Source organism: Furipterus horrens, unplaced genomic scaffold (assembly GCF_987537825.1).
Source record: "Furipterus horrens unplaced genomic scaffold, mFurHor1.1.pri manual_scaffold_6, whole genome shotgun sequence".
Classification (NCBI taxonomy): Eukaryota; Metazoa; Chordata; class Mammalia; order Chiroptera; family Furipteridae; genus Furipterus; species Furipterus horrens.
The window spans coordinates 105471513-105480728 of NW_028327176.1; the positions used below are offsets into that span (position 1 = coordinate 105471513).

Consider the following 9216-nt stretch of genomic DNA (forward strand, 5'->3'; position numbering starts at 1 on the left):
AACACTTCAGTAAGCATCCTGTACAACAGAGGAATCTTTTTACCATGACCATCAAATTAAGTCACTACCCTACTTAACTTTCATGTATAATACTGATGGATCAAATACCCTCCAAAGCAGACACAGGTATTATCACCTCCAAGTTCTAACAGATGTGTCAAAGAGGTGGAATAACGTATGCCAGAGCCAACACAGCCGTAAGTGGCAGAGTTGGAAACCTATCCAGATGGGTAGCTGCTAATTTAAAAGGTGTTTTCTTCAATCTGCTTCCTACAGCTTTTCTTAATTAAAAGAACGGGGGAAAAGCACAGTAGATGCTCTTATCAATGCACCTCAGATCCACAGTAAAGATAAATATTCAGAAATTCTATAAAAAGTAAACTCACATTTTCAGGGGTGCATATCAACTCACAATTTGGGCAGACGGAGGTTTCAACTACTTCTTTAAATATGAATTTATTTCTTCTGCCAAAGACTAAAGCAGAGGTACCCTGAACACTACCCGTAGGGACAGATACCACACTGCCAAACTCTCAGAGAAGCAAATGAATAATTACTGAATTTGGTATCATGAGAACTATTCTTTGGAGAAAGAGAAATTCATAATAATTACTTGTAGTAGTGTTTGCTGTGCCAGGACAAAGGGGAACAGGTACTCTGGGGCTTGGAATAATTCAGATAAAATAAAAACCTGAGCAGCCAATTCTCCAACGTGACTTTAAGAGGTCTGATTGGTTTGGGCTTATAAGAGATTCATTCTGACAGGTAGAAATTGTTGACAATGAGGAAAGGAAAGGGCAAAGGTAAAACCTAACAGAGATGGAACCTGTAAATAGCATATGCTAACAGGAGGGTGCCAACCTAGCATAAGGATTACAGTTAGACATTGGTAGATATGTTTCAAGAAAATACTTTCCACCTAACTAGATTGCTCTACCAACATTAAAACCTTAATACAAATAAACGATTTCCTAAAGCCAGTCAACAAGACAATAAAAGTCTAACTTAAGATATACGGGATGCTATGACATTACACACAACTGGACTTCAAAGATTAATGTCAGGGGAGGAGGAAGAGGAAGAACGGGAATGTTGTCTTTCTGAACACTTACCAAGCATGAACATTTTAAATCCAGGCACAACACAATTCTAAAAGTGAAAGCTTACAAGTCAAATAAAAATGTTCCCATTGATGATACATGCCCCAGTAGGAACCAAACAGTTTGTGTGGGTGGGTGGGTGTTCCTATTACAGAATCTCACAATCAGGTCAGGTTACCCTCCTAAACAATTCACTTTGCAAGCCAAAACATCTCCCGGGGTTTTATGTTCAACCACTTAAAGAGAAAAGTGCAATTTCCATCACTAATTCTGACATCTACCTTTCTAAGACTTAAGTGATTTCAACTTTCATCTTCTATCTTTGGTCAAACAGAAACAAAGGATTTGCTTGTGGCAAAAGGGAAAATAACAAATTTAGTTCTGAAAGGAACTTGGAAATCACCTTAGTTAGATCTTTTATTTTTAAAAAGAGAGAGACAAATGTCCAGAGTTTATTTATTATGGTTGGTGGCAAGTTAGGACATGAAACCAGGGCAGCTCAGTTCTATACAGAGCAAGCCCCCCTACCTTAAACAACGATGCCTTCCAATCCTCTCAAATTACTTTAGTTGTAATAAACAAAGAAATATGCATGTGTTTTACTTTAATCCTGTGTCATGAGGCAAAAGCTTATTTTCATATCTATTCTGTGAGTTGAGGTAACACAGCTGATGGAAGGAGCCCAGAAGCCTTGGTTCTTACTCTTGGCTCCACCAGCAACTGGTTGCATGAGCTTTAGCAATACTGGGATCTGCCTTTTCTCACCAATGATATTCATTATAAGATGGGAAGCATCCTAATTACAGTAATATTAAAATGTGGGAAAATGCTTGTAGTGATTTTTAAGATGCCACTGATTATAAGCTGTATCTCTACCCAGATATGTTAAAATGTGAAAAACTGTGTCTAAAAATGGATGAAATGTGGCAGAAACATGTACTTGCATAAGGGCAACAACAACAAAAAAGGGAGCCGAGAGAGACTGTCTGCAAAGAGGAGGAATTGAGACTCAAGGGGAAGAAATGGGTTGTATGGACACATATCTAGACTGTTAGGATATTTCCACCGAATTACAAAGCTTCCTCCTCCTCCTTCTTCTTTTTTTTTTAATAATTTATTTGTTTGTTTATTTATTTTATTTTTAGAGAGGGGAAAGGAGAAAGAGAGGGAATGAGGGAGAGAAACATCCTTGTGTGGTTGCCTCTCATTCGCGCCCCCAACTGGGGACCTGACGTGCAACCTAGTCATGTGCCCTGACTGGGAATCGAACCAGCGACACTTGGCTTGCAGGCTCCTCCTTCTTCTTTTATGTTACCATGTCTCTTCTACCACCCAGTCCTAAGAATGCCCTTTCTCTTGCTGGCCCTAGAATTCAATTGGTCTCCAGGTCACAGAGATCTTATCTTAGCAACAAGCTGATTTAATTAGCTCTCTCCAGTCAGTGTTCAAGGTCATGGCTCCAGGTGGGGCTCTAACACTGCCCTGACCACCTCTAACAGCCTCCCAGCCCATCTCCACATTCCAGTCCCTGTCCACGCCAATCCATCCTACACACTCTGACCTAACACTCACATTCCTGGAGCACAGCTTTCATAATGCACTCCTAGATCCAAAGCTTCAGTGTTACCCTGTTACCAAACAAACACCTCAGGAGAAAGAGCAGGCTACAAGGTCCAACGACCTGGCTGAAATGCTTTGTGACTGTGGGCAAGTGTCTAAACACCTCTGAGCTTCCATTTCCTCACCTATAAAGAGGAAATGCTCATAGTACCAATTATTAGTAACTGAGATAAATCCATGTAAAAAGTGCTCAGTGCCAGACTTGACACATAATAATAGCTCAATGAAAGCAAGCCATTATTATTACCAACAACTTGCCTTATTAACCTTTTCCTCCACTTCTGCACTATTAGTTTCAGCCAACTGGGCTACTTGCTTTTTGCTCAATAATTCTACATTCATTTGCTCTCCAAATCTCTGTAAGATTCCTCTATGAAACCTAAGCCTAAATTCACATTTTGGTTCAACTCTATTTAGTTTAATCCAATCATCTCTTAACTACTGACATCCAGCTATTACTGTGACTCACTTCCCCCAAGTCCACACAAGCCCTTCCTGAAGATGTACAAGCAGCTAAGTAGGTGAGGTGAGATTTAAATCCACTTCCTCAGTTCTGGGATGGACCCCAGATTACCAGATTTATATTGTTCTAGTTATTACTTCAAGTAAACAAGGTCTCTGTCAATCTCTAGGCCAAGTGCCTTCTGTGGAAGGTGGAGGGAAGGGAAGTTCCCACATGAGAATATGGTAGCAAGAGGGTCCAGACTGTTGCTGGCAGTCATCTTGCAAAATCAGACTGTGGATATAACAACATTTGAGAGCACCTCAGAGAAACAAGCAAAAGTTATGTCATTAGGATTTTTCGGGTCAGGTGGTCTTTAAGTTCATCTGAGTTGGGTTTTCTGTTTCCTGCACCAAAAGCACCCTAATTCAAAATATTAAGCACTGATAGGTCTAACATGGACAGCTCTGCCATAAAGCTTTCTCAGATATAGTTGGACAAATCCCCCAGAGATTTGCTTCTGATCCTCTTTCAGCCCAAGGTGCAGACTAAGTATGGGTATAAAAGGATTAAAGTGTAAGCTAATTCAGGAAGCCCTTTGGAGTCAGGAAGTGTATCATTCAGCTTTGTATACAACCTCTCCCGCCATCACACACACACACACACACTCTGACACACTGACAAGTCAATTAATAAATAAAAAGAATGACTCAAATATGGGCTAAAAAGAAGGGAACAGATTTTAGGAAGATTTGAAAGATGACAATTTGTTAATCTTGTATGGTTTGAAGATGGGCCTTTGAACATGGAGTTAGATTATTAAATTACAGAGTTACATAAATGGCACTTAGCTCACTGAACAAATCCTGGCAGTGTAAGGCTAGACAAAGAAGCAGGTATAATACAAGAGACAGAGCTATGTGAATTTGGAAAAATCTCTTGGCACTTCTAGGCCTTAGTTCTCATTCTTTAAGAAGCAGATAGGGATAGCACTTCTCACAGGATGGCATAAGAATTATGTATGGCAAGCAACTATTTAAAGGAAGGTACTCATATCAAAAATATCTGAAACTGAATGTATGTAAGGACTTGGTTATGGGGAATTAATGGAAAGATCACCCCATCAGGAATAGAAGAGATGGTGGGCAACAGAGGAGGAACTCAAATTCAAAATAATTACAAAATGTCTTAGGGGAGAGGAAGGACATGTCCAAGTCAGAAAGAAGTAAAAGCATTACTCATACTCTCTATTATCTTCTTAGGCATCAGCGTTACCCTAAAGGAAGGTAACCAGGTTTACCTTGATTTGTATAATTCAAGTGAGAAATAAGATACCCAAGGACTGATATACTCACCTACAGCAGCAAGAGGACAACCAATAATTATGATGAAAGCAAAAAAGGAGGTAATGAAAAAAAGATCCTGGGAAGATCCTTGTGATCAGCAAATATTCAAAAATCAAGGTCTCTAACCAAAAAACAAAAACTCTGTCGATCCCAGGAAATGAGATCTCTTACCTCATTTTCAAAAGTGACTTCATGGGGATCCTGAAATTAGAGTTTGCAAAAACCTAGTTTTGAATATTTTCTCAGTTATTTGAAATTCTTGGGCTTCAGTGCTGGCCATATCCCCTAAAACCCCACCTCCCTTGCCTCAGGAAGAAAAAAATAAGTGAAGAAGGAAAAGTCTGGCAGACCCATGTTGGGCTCTTTCACTTTATCATCCCTTGAAATCCATATTAACAACTCTATAACAAGAAATCCCTATTTAGAGACAGATAAGGAAACTGAATGAAGGTGATGAGAACAGTATGTGAAGTTATGAGGTATTTTTCTTGAAAAAATATGACAAACTTTAATATGCTTTCTACTTTCACTTTTCAGGCAAGTTCCGTTCTATATTCTGCAAAATTAGCCATCTGTAACCATCAACACTTTCTCGTTTGTCTTCAGTTAAAAATGGAAGAGAAAGGAAAATCCAGAAAGAAAAAAACACTACCAAAAAGATCCTGACAATGAGAAGTTATAATCTGGGGTAGGAATGTCAAATGGACATGAGTGACATTTCTCTTACAAGTGCGGACCTTTCCTGGAGAATCCCAGGCAGCGACTAAGCTGCCTAAAGGAGTGATCCACTTGTCCCCTACCTCACGAGATGGAAAGTAAAAGTGTTCCTCCACGGCCAGCAAATGCAGAACCAGCTGTGTCCCTATCTGTAGATTCTGTACCGAACGCTGTTGGCCGAGATGTTCAGGCAAAACAAGTGCAAACCAACAGGTTAGATAACCAAGGGATTAAGGGAACAAGTTAAAAAGCCTAACAAGGAACATTAGCTCTTCCGTAAAGCACTTCCTGCCACGGGTCCCGCCGTTAAAGAATTAAGGCTGCTTGCTCCCCAGAATTCCCCGGCCCTCATCCCTGGGTTGCCCAGCCTGGCTAATATGTCATGCACTGGATTCATCCGTATATACACCACCACCCCCCCAAATTGGCCAATGCATTCTGTAAATTTGCAATCGAGAGGCTGGGGGCGAAGCTTAACAACAGTCGTGAGGAAGGGAAACTACCGCCCTTAAAGTGCAAAGCACGAAACGGTTGCAAGATACAATCTGAAAGAACAACTCTTCCTCCAGGCATAACTCCCTCCACCTTAGGGCGGTAGGGTGGACTCGGCGAGTCCGGGCCCGGGTGTGTGTGTGTGGTGGTGGGGGTGTCAGTCTTACTAGCACAGAAACTGTAAAAGAGTACTCTTCCTTAAAATTCGCAACAGACACGACCCATGGGCTTCCCCTAGACCAGAGCCGTTCGCGGGCCGCACGCCTCCCTCCCCACCAGCCGCTCCCGCCTCTCCCGCGCCAGGACTCCTTAAAGGGCCGCCCGGTCCCTCTCGAGTCCCCGCCCCCTCGTTTTCGCACCAGCCTCATCCCTCCCCGAGTACCACAGGGTGCAGTTATCTGGTTTTAATAAACACTGAAATGGTCCCGGGCTAGCAGGCTTCCCTGGGGCCAGGGGGTAGAGCAAGACAGAAGGGTCCCCGCACCGCCAGCTCAGCGCAGGGTGAAGGCGGGCGCGCCCCAGGTCTCCATGCCGACCTGACTGGCGATCCCCGAAGGCTCTCAGAACTCACCCAGGTTTTGTTCTCTATTTCTAAGGGCGCCTCCCCGGACCTCCCACCCGCGAGTTCATCCCGACCCGGCGGGCAGATCTGGCCGCACAAATCCATCCATCCTGCCTCCGGTCTGGGCACAGTGTGTGTTCCACGGCTCCTGTCAGCGTGCAGAACTGCCCGCCTGCTGCTTTCACGAGCGGAACAGGTGAGCCAGCATCACGGTGCAAACTCCCGAGGCGTCCAGGACGAGCCATCTCACTCCAGCACAGCTCTCCCTGCGCCCCCGGTCCGCCCTGGGGGCCGGGCTGGGCACCCACCCCCCAAGAGCCCGCCGCCTGGCGGTCGCAGGCCGCCGGGGTTCCCCAGCCACGCGGGCGGAGCGCGGGCCCTGCCGGCAGCTCTTCCTCTGCACACCGGGCTCAGGACCTAACGGTGGTTCGCAGCCCTCTCGTCCACTCCGTACGCTCGCGCGAGTGTCATGGCCGAGAGGCAGCCCCCCGGCCCCCGGCGAAGTTTCGTGGAGCTGACGACTCACCTCTTAGCCTGAGCGGGGGCAGCAGCTTTGAGAATCGGCGAGGTGGCGGCAGGCTCGCCTGTGGCCAGCGGGAGCGGAGGAGGACGTGAGAGGTAGGCACTGGTCGTCAGCAACCGCCGGGATGGGAAGAGGAAGGCGCCCGGTATCTACAATCAGAACGTGGGCTGACCGTGACGTCACAATGGCGCGGCCAGCCAATGGGGGCCCCCCGAGAATGAATCAAGCGCTATGATGTCATGCGGCCTCGGAGCCAATCGCGAGACAAAAGAACTTTCGTGATTGTAAATTCCAGAATCCGTTGCATTAGGGAGCGCAAGCCCGGTTCGGTCCGTTGTGGTTTACATGTCTTGGGGCAGTTTTATCCCCTTTCCTTCTAATAAGCCTGCGTGGAACGCAGAGCGTGCGCAATAGCGGCAGTGAAGTTCCCGATGCCCTGAACTCTGATTCTCTCAGTGCTTGGGGTGGCATGGTTGTGTGATTGGTCACGTTTGGACGGCAGGAGCCTGCTCTCGCTCTCGTAGCCTTCTTTTCTGCGGTTCTGAAAGGGATCTAGTTCTCGGTTTTAGCAAAAACGGTTAAATGCCCACAGAGACCACCGGAAAGGAGGTCTGCAGTTGAACAAGATAAAACGATAATACACAAACCACTCAGAACTGATGTTTATACCTTCACTCCCTTGTGATAGACTTACTGTGGTTTTTCTAAGCGATTCTGATTTTTCCTTGTAAATCACTCACTACCAATGCCATTTCTACTCCAGAAGTTATTTCAAACGCTTGTAAAAGGAGGAACGATGGTGGAATAAGTGACATCTTTTCAGCTATACAAATTTAAGCACTTAAGACAAAATGCTTTGTGCTCAGAGCACAAATAAAAGATACTTGCTATTTTTCATTAATCTTTGGATAACTGAGGTTTTCATCATCCTAGTATCCTACGCTTTCCCCATATTAAGCCCCAGAAATTGTCTTTCTCCTTGTACTCTCTTGCTGTATTTCTACTACTCCATGTCCTTAATCCAACTTAGTTAACCATTTAATGGAGCCAATTATACATTTACAGTGTAATGTTTATCATGTGCCAGCTGTGTCCCAGGCACTGGGCCTTTGTAGTAGGAAAGCAGGTATACAAACTATATACAAATTAGGTGATTTAAACATACACAAACGAGATTTTTAGCAGTCAATTGCATTCGACTCCACAAACACTGAATGACTTCAGTTTGTTAGATGCTATGCTAGGCATTAGGAATAAAAAAATTCAAGGACCCCTTCTGCCTGTAAAAATGATATGGTCAAGAAAAAACTGTGGAGAACAGTCAATGCTACTTTGGAAGCCAAGATACACAGATTAAGAAATTTTTGTCCGTGGGCATGTGGAAAACATACTAGAAGCACAGAAGAGCTTGGCAAAGGGATCTTCCCTCTTCTGCCAGCAGCCCAAGGCCAGAGCTGGTTCAGCTCTGTGTCGTCCTGTCCAAGATTTTTAAAGTTTCAAATTTAACTTGATATTCCAGAAATCTCAAGTTTCATGTCACACTCAATTGTTTTTTTGTGCTCATCTATCAAAATGCTTTAAGCCCATATTACCAAAATATCTATATTTCAAATTATGGATTTATCTCAGAGATTTTCAACCAATGTGCCACAGCACACCAGTGAGCAGCAAGGCTTTTTAAAACATGCGACCTCTTTTCCTTAGATTGTCAAGTTAAAACAATGACAGCCAACATAACAACAGCTGGGGTGTAAATGCCCTAGCTTGAATCATAAATATATGGTCAAATAATAGAGTTGCATCTTATTGGTCATGTGGCATAAAAAGGTGTATCTGATTGGTTAATTCTTTTTTTCAAGTATATTTTATTGATTATGTTGTTACAGTACATCCAATTTTTTTTCTTCTTTCCTCTCCTCTGCCCAGTACCCCCCTTCCCTCCAGCAATCCCACCCCTCTTAGTTCATGTCCATGGGTCATGCATAAAAGTTCTTTGGCTTCACCCTTTCCTACATTATTCTTAACTTTCTCCTATTTTGTACCAAACAATTATGCTTCTTAATCCCTGCACCATTTCCCCATTTTTCCCCCTTCCCCCTCCCAGCTGATAACTCTCCAAATGATCCCTATACCTATGATTCTGTTCCTCTTCTGGTTTGCTTAGTTGGATTTTGTTTTTATCTTTTAGATTCAGTTGTTCATAGTTGTGAGTTTGTTGTCATTTTGGTATTCATAGGTTTGATCTTCTTTTTCTTAAGTAAATCCCTTTGACATTTCATATAATAATGGCTTGGTGATGGCGAACTCCTTTAGCTTTACCCTGTCTGGGAAGTACTTCATCAGCCCTTCCATTCTCAATGATAGCTTTGCTGGATAGAGTAATCTTGGTTGTATGTTGCTTTTCATCACCTTGA

General features: G+C 43.6%; 1 protein-coding gene across 1 annotated transcript in view; it reads right to left on the minus strand.

Moving 5' to 3' along the window:
* Window positions 1-6988, minus strand: part of ELOVL5 (ELOVL fatty acid elongase 5) — an 80174-nt gene extending 73186 nt beyond the window's left edge. The window contains exon 1 of the mRNA XM_090282594.1: window positions 6806-6988. The gene's annotated coding sequence lies outside the window, so the exon portion shown is untranslated. The remainder of the gene's footprint in view (window positions 1-6805) is intronic.
* Window positions 6989-9216: the final 2228 nt, after the last annotated feature.